We start from the raw sequence: 26,677 nt of genomic DNA, 5'->3' as shown, positions 1-26,677 counted from the left end.
AACCAAAAGTAACAATCCATCAACCTCCATTGTACCTAGAACAAAAATAGCCAATAAAAACGCTGAGTTGTGAAGTCCAATCAGGCACTTCTAACTCACCCCAAGCTCGCCATCTGGAAAAACAGACCAGAAGGCTGTCTTCTACAGAAATGAACTGTGGGGAAATCAAGCAGCTGTGACATGAAGTGAATGAAGTCCACTTGAAGCTGTGGAAGATGGTTCATCCTTTTCCCCAGTTGAGGATCCAGATTTACAACTTCTAGAAAGCCATTTCCAGAAGGTTCTATGTGGCACACCCCTAGGAAAGGCACTAAATGCATGCAAAGGATTTATAAACTTAGGAAAGTAGATGGGTGGAGTCCAGAAAACTGGGTCTGGGTTAATATCTCTACATCTGTCTTGATGACTCATTTCTCCTAACTTCCATTTAGTGCAGGGTAAATGGTTTGAGATGAGAGTTTTTCAATGAAAGGGAAATTTTCTTTCAGTTTACAGATGTATTAGAAGTCCTGATTTTCAAGTGTAATTTGCTTTGGAGGAGGAAAAAATAGTGAAAGAATCATTTTATCTCAATTCCAAGCTACTATCCATTTACTAATAGCTTTTTGGCAAGGAAATAACTGTCACCTTAGGTAAAAGCAGTCTTGTTAGATGCAGCCCAATTTCAGGAACATTAAAATGTGAAAAAGTACGTCTCAGAATTGAGGGAGCGTGGGAACAAAGACGAGACTTTCTCAGTATTTCTCATTTTTCCTGCAAGGAAAGCCTCGCCTTAGGCATCTCAAGTAAAGTGGCTAAGGTGTAAACTCTCTGGGCAAGATTTCTGTCCTGACTGGGACAGTGTTCTCGGAGGAGACATGAGAGAGTCAGAAACTTCTGCCAGTCATACAGAATGATGATTTTGCAGAAGGCCACTGGGTTATTGGCCTACATTTACCACCAACTTCCTTTATGGCCTTTTCTCCACTTCTCCGGACTCAGCTCCTCTGTCTGTACCAGGTCGGGTGTTGGGACCAATCATTGTATCTCAAACTTAAGAATCAACTCACATTTGTACTATTACTCATGTAACATTTTTTTAAGTCACCTTTTCTTAAAAGCAAGACTTAGCCTCCTCCAAAGAAATAATATGCATGAAATTTCAACTCTGATATGCTAGGTTTTTCCCTAACATTAATCACATAATTATCAATGTAACAAACATGCACCCACATACCACCTGAAATCATTTTGTGAACCACCAGGAGCATGTGTATCAAACTTTGGGACCCTGAGTAACTGATATGACAGAAGATTTATGCCCTTAGGGGCATCAAAGATGGTGGTTCTTCACATATTAGGGTCAGCAGGGCTGCCCATAACACACACAGGAATAATTTTTGTCATGGTTTAAGGAGTTCATAGGCCCCTTTGCAGTTTATCTGTGAACTCCAAATAAAAGCCCCTACACTAGTCCAACACCCTTAGCATATAGACGTACAAACTAAGATCCAGAGTAGGATGAGTTTGCCAGAGAAGAAAGAGCAGAGGGCAGCCATCCTCTCCTCCATCCCCTGCAAAGGATGCATTAGAGCAAACACCCAAGACTCCTGGACAGGAACAGGAGGGGAAAGCCCTAGAGATTAGGCCTCAGGGAGCAATAACCACCACGATGTTTCACAAATTAACTGTTCTTTACCAGGTTCTGAACTAGGTATTTTATATGTGTGATCTTTCAGCCCCAGTACTGGCAATATTTCTTAGTTAGTGGCACATAGAAGTCAGTCTGTTTTCCTGCTGACACTAAAAACTACTTGAAGGCTGATTTGCTACCTTGCAACAGTCGGTTCGATTCTAAGGGCCCTGTACTACTTTACCCCACAAGGCCTGCTGCTTGGTAAGAGCCATCAGATTACAACTGGAGGGTGTCAGTTGAATGAAGGAAAACGGAAGCCACGCCATCCTTGGCTTTTACTAAAACCATCCTTGTGCAACATTCAGTTCCTGACATTAAAAACAAGTAATGCAAAAAGCTGAACTTTGGTAGACATTCGTACTCTTCTGTCAGGAGGAGGGAGATTAGTTAGAAAAAACAAAAAGGAAGATACTAGCCAGCATCAAGAAGTGGGATATATATAGGCAGATGGGCAGTGGGAATCAAGTTGCTTCTTAACTCCTTCAAGTTTGGCTCCTGCCTTTAACTCTTCCATCGAAAAAAAAGCACTGTTAAACCTCTCACTGATCTTGTAATTAATTCAACCAAATCAACATCTATTAGGCAACCAGCATATATAAGATGGAACAATTGCAAGGTGGAACAAAGATGAAGCTAAAATTCTGCTAGCTCAGTGGCCCAATGAAATAGGTCAGCTATCTCCACTAAACTTCCTTTGAACATTCTAGGGTCCATTATAATAAAAGGTACACCCTCAAATGCCCAATTTCTAAGGACTTGAAAAGCCATAATTTCCCTCCCTTCAAGCCTACAGAGCAACTGCCTAAAGCTTCCCTCCCCCGACAACCCCAGGCCTCATTTCTTTTTCAGTCCCTTTGCTAGCTGCCTGCAGGGCTCAAGAAAGCCCTGGTAGGCCTCATAATGAGGATTTAGGGATGACACTATAGTCCACAGCCTGAATGGTGGAACCCTTACTAATTTTCCCTCTTCCGTGATGAATGTGTGGATGAAGCTGGTGTGTTTTTAATAATGCCACCCCACTTCCAAAACAAATCCCCTGACACAGTTTGGACATACCACCCTGAATGCACCCGATCTCATCTGATCTTGGAAGTGAAATGGAGTCAGGCCTGGTTAGTCTTTGGATGGGGGAAGTCTAGACACACCACTGAGAAACATTCACACTGCAACCTGATTCACTGTGCATCCAACATGCCTTCATCCACCTCTTCCCCCTGAACTTCTAAGTCAACTCTCAGGGACTGCTTTCCAAGGGAGCAACCAACCTGGTCAGTGGAAAAAGGATGGGACTGGGAGACAGGAAACGTGGGTCCTGCTCCTGGTAACCAAGGAACTTAAGCTACCCACTCAGTCCCTATGTCAGTGTCATCACCTGTAAAATGGCCAGAAAGACATCTATCCTAGCTCAGAGAATTGTTATTGGGAGAACAAGAAATCCATTTACTTACAACTATTTTGATAGGTTTAAAGCACCATAAAATAATAATAGCAACAACAGTGATGAGTAATATACTATTGCTTTCCATGCCTCATCTCATTATCTCCTCTCCCAGACCCCATGGTGGCATTAGTATTTCCATTTTGCAAATGAGAAAATAGGCTCAAGTTGTCAACCTAGCCAAGGGCACAAAGCCAGAGAGAGATGGAACCAGGACTCCAACTCAAGGTATCTGACTCTAAAGCCAGAGCTGTTAAAATACAGCTCTAACATACAATAGTTGCTAACATTTATTGAGCACTTATTATAAGCCAGGCTTTGTTCTACAAATTTCACATGTATTGACTTATTTACCCCTAAAACTCCAGATGCAGATACTATTGTTGTTCTCATTTTATAGATACAGAAACAAAGATGAATGACAACCAAATTTACACAGTTCACAAGTGACAAAGCCAGGCAGTTTTAGTTAAAGTTCTTATCCACTATCCCCATCATACATTGTGTGTGTGTGTGTGTGTGTGTGTGTGTGTATGCATGTAGATGGAAGTTACTGATCAGAAAACAAGTCCCAGTAATGACCCATAAGCTCAATGAATTAAAGATTCATTGGTTGCCTGGGATGTGTCAGGCAGCCAGGTTCTAGACAAGGGGCTGGAGTTACTAAGATATTTAAACCACTGGCCCCTGCCCTCCAAGAGATGACACTCACATAGGAGAAAGTGCATATTTGCGTACTGTAAACATTTTTACAATGAGATATCTATGAAGGGCAGAAGTCATACAGAGGAAGAAATAGTTAATCAATGAGTGATAAGAAAAGGTTCTCAGAATGTGTCATCTAAGCAGAATTTTAACTAAATTTGCTCAACAAAGCATGATACAGTGTTTCCAATAGGTAGACCAACATATACCAGAATATGAAGCAAAATCCATATGGCATGGCAACAGAAAGCCAATGTTTCCTTCCATTAGAAACACATTTTCGACATACTAGAACTAGCCTACCCCTTTTTCCTTTTGTTCATCCAATAACAAATATTTATTAAACCTTATTTTAAGCACTGTATTTAAGTGTAAAGTAGACTGAAAGAATAAAAGGAAACCAATATTTCCTGAGCAGTTATTGTAATGACAGGCATTGGAAGAGGCACTGTTTTAAATCATTGTTATCACCTGATAGGTAGATGTATTATTCCATTTTTATAGCGAGAAACAGACTCAAAAGGGTTAAATGACGTAGCAGGAAGTTTTATCTAGATCTATCCTGTTCCAGATCCTATACTTCTTCCATTACAGTTATTGGTAATGCAGAGTTACCTTGGCTTGATTATTTTCCCTAGCGTGGATACTCACAAACACGCCATTTCTCTGTGACTAAATATTGCCTGACAGCTGACCAAGAATACAAATTTGGTCTGTCATCAAAGCAGAGAGTGAAGTCCAGTGGCTCACAGGTCTCCAACTTCTGACTTTGACCTTATTATGACTGATTAACTGTCCCCCAATTTAGATATTCCATGGCCCATTGGTTAAACTGCTGGTGGCAGAACCATCATGATCTGCCATCTCTGCTGATCCCTGCCTCAGCTGCAATCAAAGCAATGATCACTGTCAGGCCAGAAGAAGGGGCTTAGCCACTGCCAAGACAGATCCCAGTCCACTCCCAGCCTTCCCGCCCCTGCTGCTCATTCCCCAAAAAGTCAACCTGGGTTTTCCTGGGTGAACAGTGCCCACTGAACAGCTCCTGCTTGCCCATCTCAAGGCCTCTCAGTTGCCACTCCAATCATTTTGGTTGCTGTATTTGGTTTGAGAAAGAGTGGAGAGGACACTTCTTCATAACTTATATTTGACAGAAACCCAGAAGTTGTAGAAACAAGCCATGATTGCTGTGATTCTTGCTCTGGTTGGCTAGGGATGCCCTCCCTTCCAGCCAGAGTAATACATACTTGTGGGAGTCATGGAAGACTCAGGAAGCTGGAGTAGAAGGGAACGGGGGCTTTCCTCACTGGTAAAAGGAAAAGCAACATTTTGGAACTCTAAACGGTTGCTCAGTTGGGCGAATTTCATGCATTCATTCATTCATTTACTAAATGGTTAATGATTGTTCGTGTACTGCCTGCCAAGCCCATGCCAGGGTGGTCTGTGGAAGCAGCAGTGACAGCTCCATCTTCACACAGCTCACAGATAGCGGGAGGTGCATACAAACTCACAGGCAATGATGGCAGTGGAATGTCAAGAGCCCAGGATACCGAACCTGCCAGCCTGCCTGCCTGGGTTAAAATCTGAGCTCCACCATGTAAAAGCTGAGCAACCTAGAAAAATGACAACCTCTCTGTGCCTCGATTTTCTCATTATGAGATAAGGATAAAAACGACATCTATCTCATAAAATTGCTGTGAAGATTGCATGATTTAATATGCACAAAGCTCTTAGAAGGATGCCTGGCCCACAAATATGCATTCAGTGCACATTTCTTGCTACAGTTCTGCTAATCCTATAAAACATATGCACTATGATGGATGTGTCTGGGTGCCAGGAGGACAAAAAGGAGCACCAACTCATCCAGACCAGAAGCTTCCCAGAGGAGGTGATTCCCAAGGTGAAATCCGAAAGATAAAGGGAGTGAGTTATCCAGGAGAAGAGAAAGGAAAAGCATATTCCAGACATCAGGATAGGACAGTGGAGGCAAAACAGCATATGCTATATATATATGGAATTCACAACACTCTGGTATGACTGATTAGTAAAAAGTAGGAAGGCAGACCAGGAGAAATAAGGAGACATGGTAAGGTGAGTGGGCAATAATGCATGATCTGAAAAATAATAATGCATGGACTTAGTGTGGTTCACATATCAGGAGCTTCTCCAATAGCCAGGCTATGAGGCACTCAAATGAGGAAATATGGTTTCCAAACTTCGCAAATACTTATAGTCCAGCCACAGGGGATATACTGATAAACTCAGCTCAAATGTCACCTCCTCAGAGATGCTTTCTCAACCACCCTTAGTTCCATGAGGACCGCATCATTGTTTAGGCCACTCCTGTATCCCCAGAGCACAGAACATTGTCCGGCTCATAGTAGGTGCTCAAAAGTTTTGTTGAGTGAATGAACAAATAAACATGTAAGGAAGTTAGGCACAGCACTTGCCCACAGGAAGCTTATAAGATGAGCAGCATGCCATTGGGAGTTTGAATGATATATGGAGATCCAAACAGGGCATCAGAGGACTGCTCAGAGGAGTCAGGGAATTAAGAAAAAATTGGGAGCCAGTGAGCCAAGATGTGTTAAAAGCAAGCGATCAAGCTTAGATTGCAGCGTTAGTTAATAGAGCATATGTGTCCCTGCCTGATGCATTACCTTCCCTGCAGTAGTTAGCCTTCTGGGACCCTGCAAAGCATGCAGAAAGGTTGACAGCTTACAATCAATACCATGTTCACTGATGCAGGGAGCAACATTATCACATCCAAGATATTGCCCCCACACCCAGGCTAGAGCACTAAATATTCCCCATAACAAGGCAAAGGGAAGTGACAAGAGCTATTATTCTCAAACCTCCCACTTGGAAACAAGAGGTGAGACAAACCTTCCCCTAGATGTTCTTAGGGAAATGCAAGACCCCCAAAGAAATCTTTCAGAGCTGAGCACATGCCTAATACAGCAAGACAGGGATGGGAGAAGATTGGCATCTTCATTTGCCTGGGTGTCCACAATATTGCAGGGGAAGCTCTGTGGGCAGCTGGGAAACACAACAATAAATTGGAGGGGGATGAAAAATAGGGTCAGTGGGGCTGTGTGCTGAGTGAATGCTGGATTTTATTCTACATGCCCAATTCACTCCAATAAGATAAACTTGACTTCCTCCAGTGTGGCTTTCTTATTTCAGCTTCTCTGACTGTGGCATAATTGAAAGTCATATTTCATCTAGACCATTGGTTTTCAACTCCAAATGCAGGTGGCTTATGAAGACTCAGCCTGAATATATAAAGAGAACAGCAAACAATCATAGTTGCATATTAAAGACAATCTATTTCTCCGTAAAGGAAAGTAAAGTGAGTCATATTACATACGAGCCACAATACAGAGCTGATCTGAAATATACTGTGGAATGGCCTTTCAGTCTATGCTGGACTCTAACAGGAAAAAGGCAGAAGGTGGTCAATGGTGCATTTATTTAAACCCCTCATTTCCTCCCTGACAAGAAGAAGGACAATAGTTCTTATTTTTCATATTATTTTTGAAAAGGCAGAAAGGTTAATTACATATTGACACGATTTGGATCTGTGTCCTCACCATAATCTCATGTCAAATTGTAATCCCCAGTGTTTGAGGTGGGGCCAGGTGGGAGGTGATTGGATCGTGGAAGTGGATTTCTCATGCATGGTTTAGCACCATCTTCTTGGTGCTATTCTCGTGATAATGAGTAAGTTCCCACGAGATCTGGTTGTTTAAAGGTGTGAAGAACCTCCCCTCTGTCTCTCTTGCTCCTGTTCCTGCCATGTAAGACATGCTGGCTCCCCCTTTGCCTTCTGCCATGATTGTAAGTATCCAGAGGCCTCTCCAGAAGCTGAGCAGATGCCAGCACCATGCTTCCTGTACAGCCTGTGGAACCGTGAGCCAATTAAACCTCATTCCTTTATAAATTACCCAGTCTCGGGTTTTTCTTTATAGCAATGCAAGAACAGACTAATAGAGGTAATTTGTGATGTTTCTTGATGAAAGAATCAGCTGAAACTCGAGAATTAATACATTCATTGAAGATCAGACAAATATCATAGAAACCGAGAAAGTATCCATCATGGAACAAGAAAGTTCAGCTCAAAAAGCTGATTTTTTCAAAGTACAAAATGAAATACCATTTCAGGAATGGATCATGACTCAAAGAAGCTCTTCACTTTGACCAGCACGGGGTTGATTCATTAACCCCATTGTTCTTAAATGGATCCCACTGTGTCCCAAGAGAAACTCTGGGGAGGCTTCACCAAGGACAGTAATTATAGCTTTTCCATGTTCTCTAGCATTCAATAAATTCTTCCTAATGTGACCTCTCTCTCTCACACACACACACACACACACACACACACACACACACACACACACAGCCTCAGTGTCCCACTAACAGGCTTCTTTCCTCTCAGGGAATCATCTCGGAATTCATTATCCTTGTAGAAATGGAGGATGCTTCCCAGCTGCATAAGGACCCAACCTGGAAGCAAAGATTGTAAATTTTTTTATTGTATTTTACATCAGGATTGGGGATCCATTTACAAATTAAGGCTCCACTGGCTTTGTTGATAATAAGGTTATATGACTCCACATAAGACTGTAACGACTTCCTTTTTTACATGCTCGTTATTACATAACTGTCCAGGTGGTGAGCAGTAATTAAACATTATTGCTTTTGGAGACATTTCAACTTACTCAGGCACTTTTGTGACCAGAAGGATGGTGACAACTTCCTAAGGTTACATGAAGAATTATTCCAAGGCCAGGATAGAAACCAGGTCTTTTGAACTTCTAAAATCAGTTTTATTTCATTGTTATTGTTGTCTTTATTTTTCCATGTGCCTAAAACCAATGAGTCAACATCCTTGATAAGAAGTTTTAATTCCTACCCAGGAACATTCAGCATTTTTGCCTGGTGTACCATTCAAAGACAGGTCTGCAAGTAGCCCTGGGGGAAGTGCCTCACACCAAGCCTCACTGACATCCATGTTTACACAAATGGGCTCACTGCATTTATCTATCACATTAAATATCATTTACCCACAAGATTAAATATTATTTTGCCTTCACCTGAGCAACCAAGTATTCCATACCTGATCATATGTCACAGTGTAAGATACAAACAAGGCACAATCCCTGTCCTTAAGGAATAACATCTAATACAAATGCCATCTCAACAGGATGACTTAAATACAACATGGTGTATGCAATAGCAGAAATATACATAGGTTATTATGGGTACATAGAGTTAGAACATCTAATCCCCTGAAGATGAAAGTGAATTAGACCTTCAAAGATGACTGGGGCCAATCGGGGAGCACAAACATGAGCGATGGTTAAGAAGCACTACCTCTTTCTGAGTAGCACAAGCAGTTTGATTTTGCTGAAAGGAAAGACTCTTGGCTAAGACTGTCTCAAGTGCTAGTGAGGTAGCAGGGCCCAGATTGCAGAGGGACATTTAGAGAGCTTAGACTTCACTCAGGCTGTGGAGTGCTGCTGGAAGATTATAAGAGAATTGACATCGTTGGAATCACATTTTTGAAGATCACTTTGGCAACCGTGTAAATGATACATTTGTAGTGGACAAGATTGAAGGCAGGGAGCCTACTTAGGAAGCTATTGAAGTGGTCCAGGAGAGAGACTATAAGAGTCTGAACTAGGGATGAGGGAAAAACTGAAGAAGTAAAATCAATATAACTTAGAGAGTGATTTGATGAGTGCTAAGACAGAGAAGTGGATGAGGATGCCTATATTGATAGCTAAGATGATAAACAAAGGCATGAACAGAGACGGAGAATAAAGAAACAGTGGTAGGTTCAAGGGGGAGGAAAAGATAGAGTCTAATTTTGGACATACTGGATTTGAGAAGCCAGTGGAACAGAGAGGTGAAGAGAGATCCCCCAGTAGGCCTCAAGATAAAAAGATCTATCGCTGGAATGTCACTAAATATGATGGAGAGTTAGTCATCAGTGTGTAGTGGTCTTCATGGAGGGGATGACCCAGGGAAAATACAGAATCAGAATATGTTAGTGAGGAGAGGACCCCAGGATACAGGGGAAGGAGACCACCCAAAGCAAAAGAGGAGGAGGCATCCAGGTACAAGGACCATTAGCAACAGATATCATGGAGATGGAGATAAGAGAATAGAGTTCTGCCTTTGAAAAATAGTTTCTCCAAATCATATTTACAAAAAAAAAAAACCTGGTAGAAAAGTGGGTATGGGACTTGAAGGAAATTCACAAAAGACAATATTCAAAAGAGTCAATGAACATAAGAAATGAGAAGGATTGACACTAACAAATGTTGGCAAAGACATATTACAGCTGGAACTCTCATACACTAGTGGCAAGATTATAACCCAGCACACTTTGGAAAACTCTTTGTTATTACCTAGTAATATTAGATACTCAGAGTCTATAATCCAGTAATATAGAAATCAATGAAATCAATCAATATTAACATATGGCAATACATATAATACCCTATGTTATACCTTATGACCAACTTCTAAGTAAATATCCAACAAATGCACATATAGTACACCAGGAGAGAAATTCATAGCAACACTATGCACAAATGCTAAAATTAGAAAATACAAATGACCATCAATAGTAGAACACAACAATATGTTCTTCCCACAAAATGGAATGCTATCAATGAAAAGGAATGAATGATAATTTTTCACAGCAACCTTATGAATCTTACAAATATGAGGTTGAGAAAAAGAAATCAGACCAAAGAATATATGTTTTCCAACTACAATTACATAAAATTCACAAATGTGCAAAACAAGACTATAGTGTTTAGGGTGGTACTTAGGTGGTAAAACTATAAAGAAAAGCAAGAAAGTGGTTACTTTAGAATTAATGACAATGGTTGTCTGTAAGGGAAAGAAGGGAGAATAACCAGGTGGAGGGATTCAGAGGGGCTTCAGGGAGGCTGACACACTACAAATTTACCATTTTAAAGGATTTTCCCTTTATGATAATTCATTAAGTTCTAGATTTGTTCTTTGTGATTTTCTGTTTGTGTATTATACTTCATAAAAAGATATTTAAAAGGCTAACACAGGGACCAAACACCCTAACAACATAAGTTAGGATTTTTGGGGAAAACAGCCCCAAATGCATGTCATGAGCCCTGAAACGCCTCACTGCATCACTACCAAGGACAGTATATTTATGACGACTGTGAGTCATGAAAAACATACTAAGTTAGTGCCATATTTGCAGCTAGACAAGGCAAGGAACCAAGAAATGCATACGTGACAGGATAAAGGAAAGTTACAAAGGTTGCAGCAGCTTTGACTGAAAGGGAAGCAGTGCTCAAGTTAGCAGTTGGGGATAGGTTTAACTTCTCTCCTTTCAGAATTCTTCCTCACTCTCCCACTTTCAGTGATCTTTTTGGGACAATCCTTAGAAAGAATAGCCACTAATTAGCAACTGGCCTCTCATGAGAGATGGGGGTAGAAAAGTTGCCTTCCTGCATAGCTATCTGGGCACATTACTGAAATATTTCCATCCAATTTTTCCATTTACATCAAATATTTACATTCATGTAATTAAATAAGCAAATGCACTAAATAGGCCATTATTAATACAATCAATATTTGTTTTTACTACCCAGAATTCTGATGTTTTTCCCACAGTAAACTCTCTAGATGTCATCTTAGGATGGAATACTCTTTCTTGACCTCCAGCCATATACCATGAATGAAGCTGACTTCATTCCTCGTTTCAGGGATGGAGCAGTGGGGCTGGGCAGTTTAGTGATGACCTAAATCAGGCCAATCAGGGCAAGCAAGACTCAATTCTAGGGCTTCATTTGAGGAATTGGGGAACTAGATATGTTCTTTATGAAGGTGAAAAGAAAAGGATTAGGAGTAGGAGCAGCTGCAGCCATCTTGCCACCATATGAAGCCTAGGAACGGTAGAATCCAATATGGCACAGTTGTTTAGAGCAAAGGTTGGTAAATTCTTCTTATAAAGGGTCAGATAGTAAATATTTTAAGCTTTCCAGGTGATATGGTTTGCTGTGTGTCGCCAACCAAATCTCATGTCGAATTGTGATTCCCAATGTTGGGGAGGGACCTGGTGGGAAGTGATTGGATCATGGGAGCTAATTTCTCCCTTGCTGTTCTTGTGATAGTGAGTTCTCAGGAGATCTGGTTATTTGAAAGTGTGGCATACCTCCCCCTTTGTTCTCTCTTCCTTATTCTCTGGTCATGTAAGACATGCTGCTTCCCCTTCACCTCCCAGTCATGCTTTCTGTACAGCCTGCAGAACTGTGGGTCAATTAAACCTCTTTTCTTCATAAATTAACCAGTTTCAGGTAGTTCTTTGTAGCAGTGTAATAACAGACTAATACAGAAAATTCGTACCAGAGAAGTGGGGCACTGCTGTACAGATACCTGAAAATGTGGAACCAACTTTGGAACTGGGTAATGGGCAGGAGTTAGTAGAGTTTGGAGGGCTCAGAAGACAACAGGAAGTTGAGGAAGAGTTTGGAACTTCCTAGAGACTTGTTAAATGGCTGTGACCAAAATGCTGATTGTGACACAGACAGTGAAGCCCAGGCTGAGGTGATCTCAGATGGAGATGAGGAACTTATTGGTAACTGAAGTAAGGGTCACTCTTACTATGCTTTAGCAAAAAGAATGGTGGCATTGGGCCCCTGCTCTAGAGATCTGTGGAATTTTGAACTTGAGAGAGATTATTTAGGGTATCTGGCACAAGACATTTCTAAACAGCAAAGTGTTCAGGATGTGGCCTGGATGCTTCTAAAAGCCTATGCCCATTTGCATAAACAAAGAAATGACCTGAAAATAGAACTTATATTTAAAAGGAAAGCAGAGCATAAAAGTTTGGAAATTTTGCAGCCTGACCATGCAACAGAAAAGAGAAACCCTTTTTCTGGGGAGGAATTTAAGGCTGCATAAATTTGTGTAAAGAAGAGCCAAATGTTAATATCCAAGACAATAGGGAAAATGCTTCCAAGGCATTTCAGAGACCTTCACGGCAGGCCCTCCCACCACAGGCCTGGAGGCCTAGGAGGGAAAAATGGTTTTCTCGGCCAGACCCACAGCCCTGCTGCTATGTGCAGCCTTGGGATGTGGTGCCCTGCATCCCATCACTCCAGCTCCAGCCATGGCAAATGGGGCCAAAGTACACCTCTGACCATTGCTTCAGAGGGTGCAAGACCCAAGCCTTGGTGGCTTCTATGTGGTCTTGGGCCTGCAGGTGTGCAGAAGGCAACAGTTGAGGTTTGGGAGCTTCCACCTAGATTTCAGGGGATGTATGGAAATGCCTGGATGTCCAGGCAGAAGTCTGCTACAGGGTCAGAGCCCTCATGGAGTACCTCTACTAGGGAAGTATAGAGGGTAAATGTGGGGTCAGAGCCCCCACACAGAGTCCCCACTGGGGCACTGCCTAGTGGAGCTGTGAGAAGAGGGCCATGGTCTTCTAGACCCCAGAATGGTAAATCCACCAACAGCTTGCACCATGTGCCTGGAAAAGCTGCAGGCACTCAATGCTAGCCCAAGAAAGCAGCAGTGGGGGCTTTCCCCTGTGGAGCAACAGAGGCAGAACTTCCCAAGGCCTTAGGAGCCCACCCCTTGCATCAGTGTGGCCTGGATGTGAGACACGGAGTCAAAAGAGATTATTCTGAAGCTTTAAGATTTAATGTCTGCCCTGCTGGATTTCAGACTTGCATGGGGCCTGTAGCCCCTTCATTTTAGCCAATTTCTCCCTTTTTGAATGGGGGCATTTACCCAATGCCTGTAACCCCATTGTATCTTGGAAGTAACTAACTTATTTTTTATTTTACAGGCTCATAGGCAGAAGGGACTTGTTTCATCTCAGATGAGACTTAGGACTTGGACTTTTGAGTTAATGCTGGAATAAGTTAAGACTTTGGGGGACTGTTGGGAAGGCATGATTGTGCTATGAAACATGAGAAGAACATGAGATTTGGGAGGGACCAGGGGGTGGTATGACATGGTTTGGCTCTATGTCCCCACCCAAATCCCATGTTGAATTTTAATTCCCAATGTTGGGGGAGGGACTTGGTGGGAGGTGATTGGATCATGGTGGTAGATTTCCCCCTTCCTGTTTTCATGATAGTGAGTTCTCATAAGATCTGGCTGTTTGAAAGTGTGTAGTACTTCCTGTTTTGCTTGCTCTCTCTCCTGCTTCACCACAGTAAGTTGTGTTTACTTTCCCTTTACCTGCCACCATAATTGTATAAGTTACCTGAGGCCTCCAGCCATGCTTCCTGTACAGCCTGCAGAACTGTGAGTCAATTAAACCTCTTTCTTCATAAATTACCCAGTCTCAGGTAGTTCTTTATTACAGTCTGAGAATGGACTAATATAGCAGGCCATACAGTCTCTGTTGTGACTGCTCAACTCTCATTGCAGTATGAAATCATCTACTGACAATCTATACATGAGTGTGACTGTGTTCCAAACAAATACATTTATTTTAAAATTACTTAAAATAATTTTTTACAAGAATGGGCACAGGTAGGATTTGGCACACAGGACATAGTTTGCCTAAGCCTGGTTTAGAACATGGGCTTTAGAAACAGACTACATGGATACTAATCCTGAGTCCATCATTTGCACACTCCTGAACAAGTTACTTAATCTCTCTATACTTCACTTTCCCCATCTGTAAATGCAAGTGATAATACTACCACCTCCTCATAGACTCATTTTGAGGGTTAAGTGAATTAGTAAATGTAATGTGCTTATAAAAAGCATCTGAAACATTGAAGTGCTATATGTGTTAGCTGTTATTACCATTATCATCATGATCATTATCAAAGGTGCCAAGAGACAGAAACCCAGTCCCGTGTCATTTGACTCCCAGATCAAAATGAGCTAAAAGCCGTTAGCCCAGCCTATTTAGTTACCTGAGATAATAAATTTCCTTTTATGCTTAAATTAGTCTGAGTTGATTTTCTGTCTTATAACTAAAGTCATCCCATCTGACTAAATGAGGGAAATCAAGGCAGGGATGACAATTCACCTAATGCTTATAACGTAACTTCTCTCATTTCAGCACCCATCACAAAAATCAATCAATCACAGAATTCTCACTCATTGAGCCCAGAGAGGGCCTCAGACATGTTTTTCCCCAAAAACAGGACTCTAAGCAATCTTTACTGTTCAATCAAAGTCAGCATATGAAATGAAACTTCTGTATCCCTGCTTTAGGTCAAGAATTCTAAAAGTTGATCTCCAGTAATATTAATGAGCTTTGTAAACATCTTCCTAGTATATTTTGTAATAGATAAAAATTTTCCAAAAAAAAACAGACATTCTTAGGTGTGTGGTCTCTTTTTCTAACTCCTCACTTGTGAAACCCCATTCTATTTCAAACCCATATACTTTGCAGAAAAACTTGGGAGCTGTATTAGTTTATTCTCATGCTGCTATGAAGAAATACCCAAGACTGGGTAGTTTAGAAAGTAGAGAGGTTTAATTGACTCACGGTTCTGCATGGCTGGGGAGTCCTCAGGAAACTTATAATCATGGTGCAAGGCACCTCTCTAGAGGGTGACAGGAGACAGAATTAGTGCCTAACGAAGAGGGAAGCCCCTTATAAAACCACCAGCTCTCATGAGAACTCGCTCACTATCACGAGAACAGCATGGGGGGAAACTGCCCCCATGATTCGATTATCTCCTACCAGGTCCCTCCCATGACGTGTGAGGATTATGGGAATTACAATTCAAGATGAGATCTGGATGAGGACACAGCCAAACCATATCAGGAGCACTCTACAGTTCTTTTATCTTTACAAACTGACTTTCTTCAAGAAGGTGCTCAATAAATATTTTCCTGAAAGAGTTCAGCAGAGGCTGCTAAAGAACAAGTTTCTCCTCTGACCCAAGAAGTGATAAAATTAATAGACTTTAAAATGTACAGTGTCACTGATGTATGTAACGTCATTAATCTACAGTGGAAAAACAAGGGAATAATTAACGTGACATGTTTTACATTCATAAAATAAGGGGCTTTTAAATCCAGAATACAAATGAGCCAGTAACCTTAATACTTTGTTTTTTCTTTTTCTTTTGGACTCTCATTCACCTTATTTATTTCAAATGGGTTTAGATTTTTGTAAGCCCTTTCAACTTAGATGACAAGGCCAGCTATTAATAGACTTAAAGCCAAGTCATCAGCCAGTACTCCGCAGGTGTTAATGTGAAGGTTTTTTGTTTTGTTTAAGCTCTGGGGTACATGCGCAGGATGTGCATGTTTGTTACATAGGTAAGTATGTGCCATGGTGGTTTGCTGCACCTATCAACCCATCACCTAAGTATCAAGCCCAGCATGCATTAGCTATTTTTTCTGATGCTCTTCCTCACCCACCCTCAACAGGCCCAGTGTGTGTTGTTCCCCTCCCTGTATCCATGTGTTCTTATTGTTCAGCTCCCACTTACAAATGAGAAAAATGGTGCTTGGTTTTCTGTTCCTGCATTAGTTTGCCAAGAATAATGGCTTCCAGCTTTATCCATGTCCCTGCAAAGGACATGATCTCATTCCTTTTTATAGCTGCATAGTATTTCATGGTGTATATGTACCACATATTCTTTATCCAGTCTATCATTGATGGGCATTTGGGTTGATTCCATGTCCTTGCTATTGTGAACAGTGCAGCAATGAACATACATGTGCACATATCTTTATAATATAATTCTTTATATTCCTTTGGGTATATACCCAGTAATGGGATTGCTGGGTCAAATGGTATTTCTGGTTCCAGGTCTTTGAGGAATCACATTGTCTTCCACAATAGTTGAGCTAATTTACATTCCCAACAATGGTGTGAAAGCATTCCAGAATCTCTGGAACACAGTTAAAGCAGTGTCAAGAGGGAAAATTCTAGCACTAAATGCCCATATTAAAAAGCCAGAAAGATCTCAAATCAACGTCCTAACATCACAACTCAAAGAACTAGAGAACCAAGAGCAAACAAATTTCAAAGCTAGCAGAAGACAAGAAATAACCAGGATCAGAGCAGAACTGAAGGAGACAGGGACACAAAAAAACCTTCAAAAACTCAACAAATCCAGGAGTTGGGTTTTTGAAAAAATTAATAAAATATATAGACTTCTGGCTAGATTAATAAAGAAGAAAATAGAGAAGAATTAAATAGACACAAAAATGATAAAGAGGATATCACTACTGAACCCACAGAAATATAAACCACCATCAGAGAATTCTATAAACACACTTGTGCAAATAAACTACAAAATCTAAAAGAAATGGATAAATTACTAGACACATACACCCTCCCAAGACTGAACCAGGAAGAAGTTGAATCCCTGAATAGACCAATAATAAGTTCTGAAATTGAGGCAGTAATAAATAGCCTACCAACCAAAGAAAGCCCAGGACCAGATGGATTTACAGCTGAATTCTATCAAAGGTACAAAGAGGAGCTGGTACCATTTTTTCTGAAACTATTCCAAAAAATTGAAAAGGAGGGAGTCCTCCCTAAGTCATTTTATGAGGCCTGCATCATCCTGATATTCAAACCTGGCAGAGATACAACAACAACAAAAAAGAGAACTTCAGACCAATATCCCTGATGAACATCAATGCAAAAATCCTAAATAAAATACTGGCAAACCGAATCCAGCAGCACATAAAAAAGCTTATCCACCATGATCGAGTTGGCTTCATCCTTGGGATGCAAGACTGATTCAATATATGCAAGTCAATAAACATAATTAATCACATAAACAGAACTAAAGACAAAAACCACATGCTTATCTCAATAAACGCAGAAAATGCCTTCTATAAAATTCAACATCCCTTCATGTTAAACACTCTTAATAAACTAGGTATTGAAGGAACATACCTCATAATAATGAGAGCCATTTATGACAAATCCACAGCCAATATCATAATGAATGGGCAAAAGCTGGAAGCATTCCCCCTTTAAAGCCAGCACAAGACAGGAATACTTTCTTTTTTCTTCAAAAATATAATTAGTGTATTGCTAGCAATATTCCATACTTCCCCAGTTCTTAACCCACATGGTACAAATACTATTACAACTTCCCTGAAAAACTACTCTGGTGTTTTTCCCTGAAAAACTACTCTGTACCTTCCTCTGAGATAAATAGAGATGCCATCACTTTGTTAAGAAAGCCTCCCTAGTTATTCTACAGCTGTCTATGAACTGCCTGGAGCAGTGGTTTTCTAACTTGAGTGTGTGTTGGAATCACCTAGACGGCTTGATAAAAGATTGGTTGGTCCCACTTCCAGAGTTTCTGATTCACTAGTTCTGGGGTGGAACCTGATAATTTGGATTTCTAACTAGTTCCCAGGTGATTCTGATACGGTTGTTTTAGGGACCACACTCTGGCTAATGACTTGCTCTAGCTAGAGGTCTTGCTCTAGGCTAGTGGTATTCAGTGAAGCAAAAGGAAGCCTATCTTCACTAACCTATACTTTATACCATTCTGATCCATTCTTTACACCATGGGTCCCCAAGCCTCTGGGCCATGGACCAGTACTGGTCTGTGGCCTGTTAGGAATCAGGCCACACAGCAGGAGGTGAGCAGTGGGCAAGCAAGCATTACCGCCTGCACTCCACCTCCTATCAGATCAGCGGAGGCATCAGATTCTCATAGGAGTAAGATTGTGAACTGTGCATGCAAGGGATCTAGGTTGCATGTTCCTTATGAGAATCTAATGCCTGATGATCTGAGTTGGAACAGTTTCATCCTGAAACCATTGCCCCACGCAATTCGCATGGAAAAATAATCTTCCACGAAACTGAACCCTAGTACCAAAAAGGTTGGGGACCACTCCTTTACACTGCATCTACAGTTACTTTCCTAAAATATGAGTTGAAAAAGGTTACTTTCTTCCTCAAAAAGCTCCAATGACACCTTATTGCTCATAAATTTCCAAAATCTTAAAATCTTTAGTCTCACATTCTAGCTCTCTTACAGTCTGATTCCAAGCTTCCCATTGTTTCCCCCCATATGCCCTGTTACCTGTCCTGCAAATACTTGCTATACCCAGCCAAGCTATATTCATTTATGCTTTAGGACTTTGCTCATGCTGTTTCTTAAACCTGTAGCATCCTTTCCTCCTTCCCCATTTACTGAAATCAATGAAATCAGAATCACTATGATTGATCCTGACTGCAAGTAAGAAGACCCTTAAAAAAATTTAAAAATAAAGAAGACCCTGACTCCACTGGCTTGCACAATACTGAAAATTATTACACCACAGAACAAAAATCTGGAGATAAGATGGCTCCAGAGATGGCTAATTTGGCAACTCAAAGACGCTGTCAGAGACAAAACTTATTTTCAATGTATCAATCTGATATCCTCAGTACATGCTCTTGTTCTCAGGCTAATTCTCATTAAGGTCACAAAGGCTTTAGCAGTTTGAAATATCACATCCAGTCAAAAACACATCTAGCAGGAGAAGCAGGAACTTCTTGAAAGCCTCTTTTTGTCTATTAAAAAAACCCCAGCAACGATCCCATCCTATTTCCTTGGCCAATTTGTGTTGCATTCCCACTCCTAAATCAGGCACTGAAAACAGGATTGAAATTATCATGATGACTTAGACCAGGTGTATTAGTCTGTTCTCACGCTGCTATAAAGAACTGCCCAAGACTGGGTAATTTATAAAGAAAAGAGGTTTGACTGACTCACAGTTCTGCATGGCTAGGGAGGCCCTCAGGAAACTTATAATCATAGTGGAAGGGGAAACAAGCACATCTCACTTCAATGAAGGCAGGTGAGAGAGAATGTGAGCACACGGGAAAGAGCAGGGAAAACTGCCTTATAAAACTATCAGATCTCATGAGAACTCACTCACTATCATGAGAACAGCATGAGGGGAACCACCCCCATGATCCAATCATCTCCCACAAGTGTGTAATCCCTCAACACCTGGGGATTACAATTCAAGATGAGATTTGGGTAGGGACACAAAGCCTAACCATATCACCAGAGGTCAACAAACTTTTCCTGTAAAAGGCTAGATAGTAAATATTTTAGTTTGTGTGGGCCATATGGGCTTTGCCACAACTGCTCAACTCTCCCTGTGTAGCACAAAAATAGCCATCAATAATACATAAACCATTGGGTGACTTGTTCCAATAAAATTCATTTACAAAAACACGTGGCAAACTGCTTGGCCCAGTCAGTCACCCCATGGTTTAGGCCAAACAGGATCAATCTTTGAGTCATGCTGGAGAAACAGATTCCGCCACCCCACCCCTAACCCCAGAAACATCAGAGTTCTTCCAGAAAAGAAGGAGAAAATGGCTTTTAGAAAGGCAACCAGCAGCATCAGTGGGGACATCCTTCAAGCCCTAGCTCAAATGCAACAAATGAAGGCTTCTCTAACTCATTTCAGACTGAATTATACTTTCCCAGTAAATTGTTTAGATCTCCATTTGGAGTTATTGTAACGTAGCCAGCTGACACAACTGTCTCCTTGAATAAAGAACAAGTTTCTTCAGGGCAAGGTCTGTGTTACACATCTTTGTATTGTTTCCCTTTACCCCCACCCAGCACTATATGGAGCACATAAAATTATTAAATATTAATGTAATTAAAACAATACAAATATATAATCCATGAAATAGTCTTCAAATGCTTGGTTTCTTTGCCATTGACCTTAATCTACCAACAGTTCATACTTCACAAATTTCACAATCCACCTGCATCCGGAAGTTTCAGTTTGATTCACAGTCCCACATAGTCCAGCAGAGATCTGTTTGCACAATTAAGAAAGGTCATTCTGTCATGGCTATCTATATATACCTCTGTATTCATTTTCTATGCCATGTAACAAATTACTGCAAATTTAGTGGCTTTAAACAACACAGACTTATTATCTCACAGTTTCCCTGGGTCAGGAGTCTGAGTAAAGATTAGCTAAGTCCTCTGCTCACAAGGTTGCTAGATCTGGGGTCTTCTTCCAAGCTAATATGGAACTTGATAACCCATTTTCTTGCAGCTATAGAGCTCATGAAGTCTGTATCTTCCAGGTCAACAGGAAAGTTTCTCTCTCACACTTTGACTCCCTTTTGACTTCAGGAAGGGCTCAGTTCCTTTTAAGGGCTCACTTGATTAGGACTGGTTCATCCAGAATAACGCCATTTTTTGTTAACTCAAAGTCAACTGGTCAGTACCCTAAACACAGAAGTAATATCCCATCATGTTCACAGGTCCCACCCACACTCAAGAGGAAGGGAATGCAGATGCAGAGGGGAGGGCATACACCAAGGCACCAGGAAATCTGGGAGCCATCTCAGAATTTTGCCTCCCACAGCCAGGTGCAGTGGCTCACACCTGTAACTCCAGCACTTTGGGAGGCCAAGGCAGGTGGATCACTTGAGGCCAGGAGACCAGCCTGGGCAACACAGCAAGAAGACCCTTTCTCTACAAAAAAAAAAAAAAAAGACACACACACAAAAGAATTTTACCTATCATAATTTCTATTATAATGCCTAACCCCACAATATTGACACCTACATATTTAAATATTTGTCGTCCTACTGAAAAGTGGTCATTTTACCTCCATGTCCTCAATGCCAAACAACCAAAAGATATTCCATAAACACCAAATGGACAAACAAACAAATGGATAAATTTGGCCTTATTATCTCTCAATAGAGGCTTTTTCTTCACCTTCTTGATTTAAAACCTTCTGGAAAAAGTAAATGGGCCAGGCGCGGTAGCTCACACCTGTAATCCTAGCACTTTGGGAGACCGAGGCAGGCAGATCACTTGAGGTCAGGAGTTGGAGACCAGCCTGGACAACATGGTGAAATCCCATCTCTACTAAAAACACAAAAATTAGCTGGGTGTGGTGGCTCATGTCTCTAATCCCAGCTACTCAGGAGGCTGAGGCAGGAGAATCGCTTGAACCCAGGAGGTGGAGGTTGCACTGAGCTGAGATTGTGCCACTGCACTCCAACCTGGGTGACAAAGCAATGCTCTGTCTCAAAAAAAGAAAAAGTAAACGATGCATTTGGTTACACATAAAGAATACATAGGAAAACTGAGGAAGGAAACAAATCCATAAGCAAAATTCTAATGACATGTGGACAATGCTGGCTTCAGAGGATTACGAACTCTAAATAGTAAATATTATTCAGATATTAGTTAAATCAGAATCAGGATTGCTAAAAGATTTGACATATGAGCTTTGACACTTGTGCTTGACCATATCTTATGTTTGATCACAGTACTTTAATTTATTACTGTCATTATTATTATTATTCAAAGCTTACTCTGCTATAATGTCCTGTGGTCCGAGGAGAGGCAAAACTATTTCTCTCTTGTTCACTACTGCACCCTCAGTGTTAGCCCAGTATCTGGATGCTACTGAGTGCTCCACAAAATAGTTGCTGAGTGAGTTACCAAAACTCTAAGAAATGATTATGCTCATTTTGAAGCTAAGGGAACTGATGCTCAGAGAAGCCAACGTCTTGCCTAAGGACACACAAATAGAGTGATAAGATTCCAACCTGAAGTTCCACACTTTTATTTTTTTAGATGGAGTCTCACTCTGTGGCCCAGACTGGAGTACAGTGGCACAATCTCAGCTAACTGCAACCTCCACCTCTCAGGTTCAAGCGATTCTCCTGCCTCAGCCTCCTAAGTAGCTGAGATTACAGGTGTGCGCCACCATGCCCAACTAATTTTTGTATTTTTAGTAGAGACAGGGTTTTGCCTTGTTGGCCAGGCTGGTCCCAAACTCCTGACCTCAGGTGACCTGCCTGCCTCAGCCTCCCAAAGTGCTGGGATTACAGGTGTGAGTCACCATGCCCAGTTTGAAGTCCACACTCTTGATCACTCATCTCTAATGGCTTACAGTTCATCCATGCAATTACCATATCACAGTAACTTTCTGCATTTTTAAGCTGGACTTGAATTGGCCTAAGTCTCTTAAACCAAAGCCTTTCCATTAGTGTACCCCTGCACCAGGCATCACGAGTCTTTTCATGACGTGTTTTCAGAAGAAATAGAATCAGTAGTGCTGAAAACCTCCCTGTGTAGACCCATTTTCCGGTGTTCACTCGGCTCACCCCTTAACAGTGTTTCCCCCGCCCCAACAAGGACACACCCCTGGCTGCCATGTTTTTATTCTTTGCCCCCACCTAGTGGCCATAGCTGCATAGACAAGAGTATTATGAAAGACCGTTGAGCAAAGCCTGAATCACACTTGCAGGCTAAAAGATCACCGTTCAGTTTGGTCTGGTTTCTTGTGGAGGGGTGCAGATCTGAGCATGAGGGGTAAGTGATCCACACTTGCTGCATAAACTGCAGTCATGCCTGCTTACAAGCCATCTGTTACCAGTCCACGAGGAATTAAGGACAGAAACTGAGAGTAAGGAAGCACTTAGGAACCTTTATAGCACTTCAACAGAATAATTTTATGTCTGTGGAATCTAATAATAAAAAAATCAGGGCTTATTTTATTTCATTTTAGTATAACTCATTTTTACTGTGTGTTGGCACAGATAGTTTGAAAAATGCTGGATTTTAGAGAGGCAAAAGTGGATCTGCAGAGAGAAAAGGCAGAAACAGATGTTTGTGAAAGAATTCCTATTTCCAACCCATTCCTGGGGCCTGATGACATCCATTCCCTTCAGTTCCTAAAAACATTCCTGAGTCCTTACAATGAACACCTCTTTTTTTGCTTAAGTTTGCTCAGTGAATTTTATGGGCCTTGAAATTAGAGTCCTAATGAATATACTTACACCAATCTCTGACAGGGGTGGAGGGGAAAGCCCCACTGGTCTTCATCCTAGTTTCCCCAAGAAGTTCTTCTAAACTGAGATTCCACCTCAAACCAATCCAAAACAATGATTACCTTTTCATTCTCATCCTTGTCTAGACCCTCAATTCTAAAATAAAAGGTTTTTTTAATATAGGAATCATGGAGAAGAAAGAAAAATTACTGAAACAGATAAGGGAATTAGTCAATAATTATGTATGGAGAGCATACTCAGTGCTCTCCCTGAGTGGGCAAGTATGAGCAGATGCACAAAGGCTTGCCATATGATGCTTGTATCATAGTGGGAGGGGAGAAACAACAAACGTTTTAAATAAGATAGTTTCAGAGAGTGATACATGCAAGGAAGGAAATCATATATGACAAGGAAACAGACCAGCCACTCAAAACTACTAGATAAGACAAGGAGAAAGGTGAGGCAGAGAAGACAGCCTCATACTTATAATCAATACCATTTATTAAGGGGTTAACTCTGTGCCAGGCACTGCTAAGTATTTTAAATACCCTCACAACAAACCTATGAGATGACGTTATCATCCCCATTTTTTAGATGGACAAATAAGTTCCAAGAGGTTTCTAACTTGCCCAAGATAAGAGCTGGGGAGACATGAAGGCAGAGCATGAATCCAAATGCATCTTACTACAAAGCTTATACCCTTAACCACCTATAAAGAATAACAAAACAATAAGGTGAGTCTTTCTTTTGGTCACCCAGAAGAGTCTGGCTCAGACATTGTTGCTTCCTGGCACAAAGGACAATGAAATCCTTTCAAATACATGTGCTCTTCTGAAAATCAAATGCAAGGGCCTCCTGCTCAGTGAGGCCGGCCTGTATTTCTTAGTAGAAACAGAGTAGCCAACTGCTCAGGGCACATAAAAGCTATTTTAGGAGAAACCATCTCAGAATGGAAAAAGAAAGAAGGTTGAATCTTATGACATGATTTCCCCAAACAGTGGTGGAGAACTGTTGTAAAATGTCTCATAAAATCCCATCATATGTACAAATGGCATGGACTTAAACAAGCTGAACAACGATTGAGTGAGTCATTGAACATTTGGGCTGGATTTCCAACAGCCAGGAGAGCCCCAGGCACAGTTCTTTATTTACAGGTGCTAAAAAATCCATCACAACCCCTCCTTTTAAGCTCTGTCCTCCCTCTCCCTAGGCATGCCTCTCTTGTCCTCCCTCTCATTCCCTTGATAGGTTAGTCTATGTGTTTTCTAATAACAGTTTCAGGTGACCGAAGTCATCTATCTTCCTGGACCTTATTTATAGGTAGGCAGATTCTAAATTTAGGCCTCTATAAGCAGCTCCAGGCAGACTGCTTGACATCCAAGCAATGAACAAAGATGAATGCAAGAGCACTGGGTGACTTAAGGTGTGCAGTAGATTTATGGAATGGTGGCTCTAGTCCAATTAAAAGAAATAAAACTTCCATTCTAATGCTACTACCCTAGAATTCACAAAATCTAAAATAACTGTTATTGACTTTACCTATACGTTGTCTATGAAATAAAAGTATCCTAGATCAATTAACATTTTCAAGTACTTTAGTAAAACTAACTCCCTGAAATTACATACATTCATCAAAGAGTTACATTTGGCCAGGTTTCACTAATAATAATATTAAGTGCCCAATAAACATCAGCATGTATCAGATCTCATCAGACTAAGTTTTACCACAAGCCTGTGGCATAGATACCATTATACCCACTTTAAAAAAAAAAGGGAAGAAAATTGAGCCTTGGCGATTAAGTTTGCTGTCCAAGGGTACAAAAACCAGGCAGACACATGATTCAAATCTGAATTCAGAACCATCAAGCATACCTCAAAGACTGGAGCACCAGGCAAGGAAGCCGCAGAAGAAGTTGCTATGAAGGGGAGAGCATTCAATCAATGAGATGTCTTCAGAGTTCTCTTACATTAGATAAGGTCTCTATATTGGGTAGAACTCTACAAATGGTTTGATATTCTCTTAAATTCCCCCATACATACACACACTTCATTCAATATCCCCTAATGTCTAAGAATGTGGGCTTTAGAGTTGTATGGTCCCAGCTTCTGCCACTTTACAGGCTGTGTGGCCTTTAGCAAATTATTTAACCTCTCTAAGACTCATTGCCCTCATCATCTATCAAATGGCAATAACAATTGAACCTGACTCCTAGAATTGTTGTGAAGATTAAATGAAACAGTATACATAAAGAACTTAGAACATGGTAAGAATTCAATAAATCATAGTTATTCAAATGGCTGGCTTCTCTGATTCTTATCACCAGCTGAGTATGGCAAAATATCAGGACCTACTATGTAGTGTTTCATTTTGACAGGTGCAAGATTCCTTTATTCAAGTCAATAAAAACAACAGTAAGAGCAACAGCAGCAACACCAGCTAGTTTACTTTTTATTGAGCATATATCTGCCAGGTCCTGTAAGACATCTCTTAAAATCTTCCTAAGAAGTCTGTTTCCCATTTTACAAATATAGAAAGTTAGCCTGAAAGATGTTAAGCAGCTTGCACAGCTCATGCAACCAAAGAGGGCAGAACCAAGATCCTGAGCCTAGAGCTCCTAACCAGCATGCCTCACATAACCAGCATGCTACGCGTAACCAGCACACTACACGTAACCAGCATGCCACACATAACCAGCATGCTACACGTAACCAGCACGCTACACGTAACCAGCATGCTACACATAACCAACATGTTATTCAATGAAACACTAGTCCCATGAGAGAATCTTCAGGGCAAAGGGGAAGGGGAAGCTCTGTGGTCATAGGAATAGGAGAATGCCCTTGCCAGGAGCACCACAATGGACACTAGCATAATAATGGCTCCAAGAAGTCTTTCCATATTCCCTATAGGGACTAGCACAGGTTTGAGCACTCAGTAGGCTACCAATAAAAAGCTCTAAATAATGCCATCCCTGCTCAAAAATATTCAGCCCACAAAACAGAGAACATAAGAAGAGAAAGCCCAGAGCACAGAAAAGATGAGAGGCTCATGGAGAGACATAGCTAATGAGAAAATCCTCAA

The 26,677-nt window shown here is 41.1% G+C and overlaps 1 long non-coding RNA gene across 1 annotated transcript in view; it reads right to left on the bottom strand.

Annotated features, from left to right (window-relative positions):
- LOC129397824 (uncharacterized) overlaps window positions 1–26,677 on the bottom strand; it is a 55,302-nt gene that overhangs the window by 27,353 nt on the left and 1,272 nt on the right. The window contains exon 2 of the long non-coding RNA XR_010112234.1: window positions 25,468–25,511. This is a non-coding gene — a long non-coding RNA (uncharacterized LOC129397824). The remainder of the gene's footprint in view (window positions 1–25,467; window positions 25,512–26,677) is intronic.

The sequence above is a fragment of the Pan paniscus genome, chromosome 4 (assembly GCF_029289425.2).
Source record: "Pan paniscus chromosome 4, NHGRI_mPanPan1-v2.0_pri, whole genome shotgun sequence".
NCBI lineage: Eukaryota > Metazoa > Chordata > Mammalia > Primates > Hominidae > Pan > Pan paniscus.
Note: the sequence above shows the minus strand (reverse complement) of the source record. Positions and strands in the feature narration are given on the sequence as shown.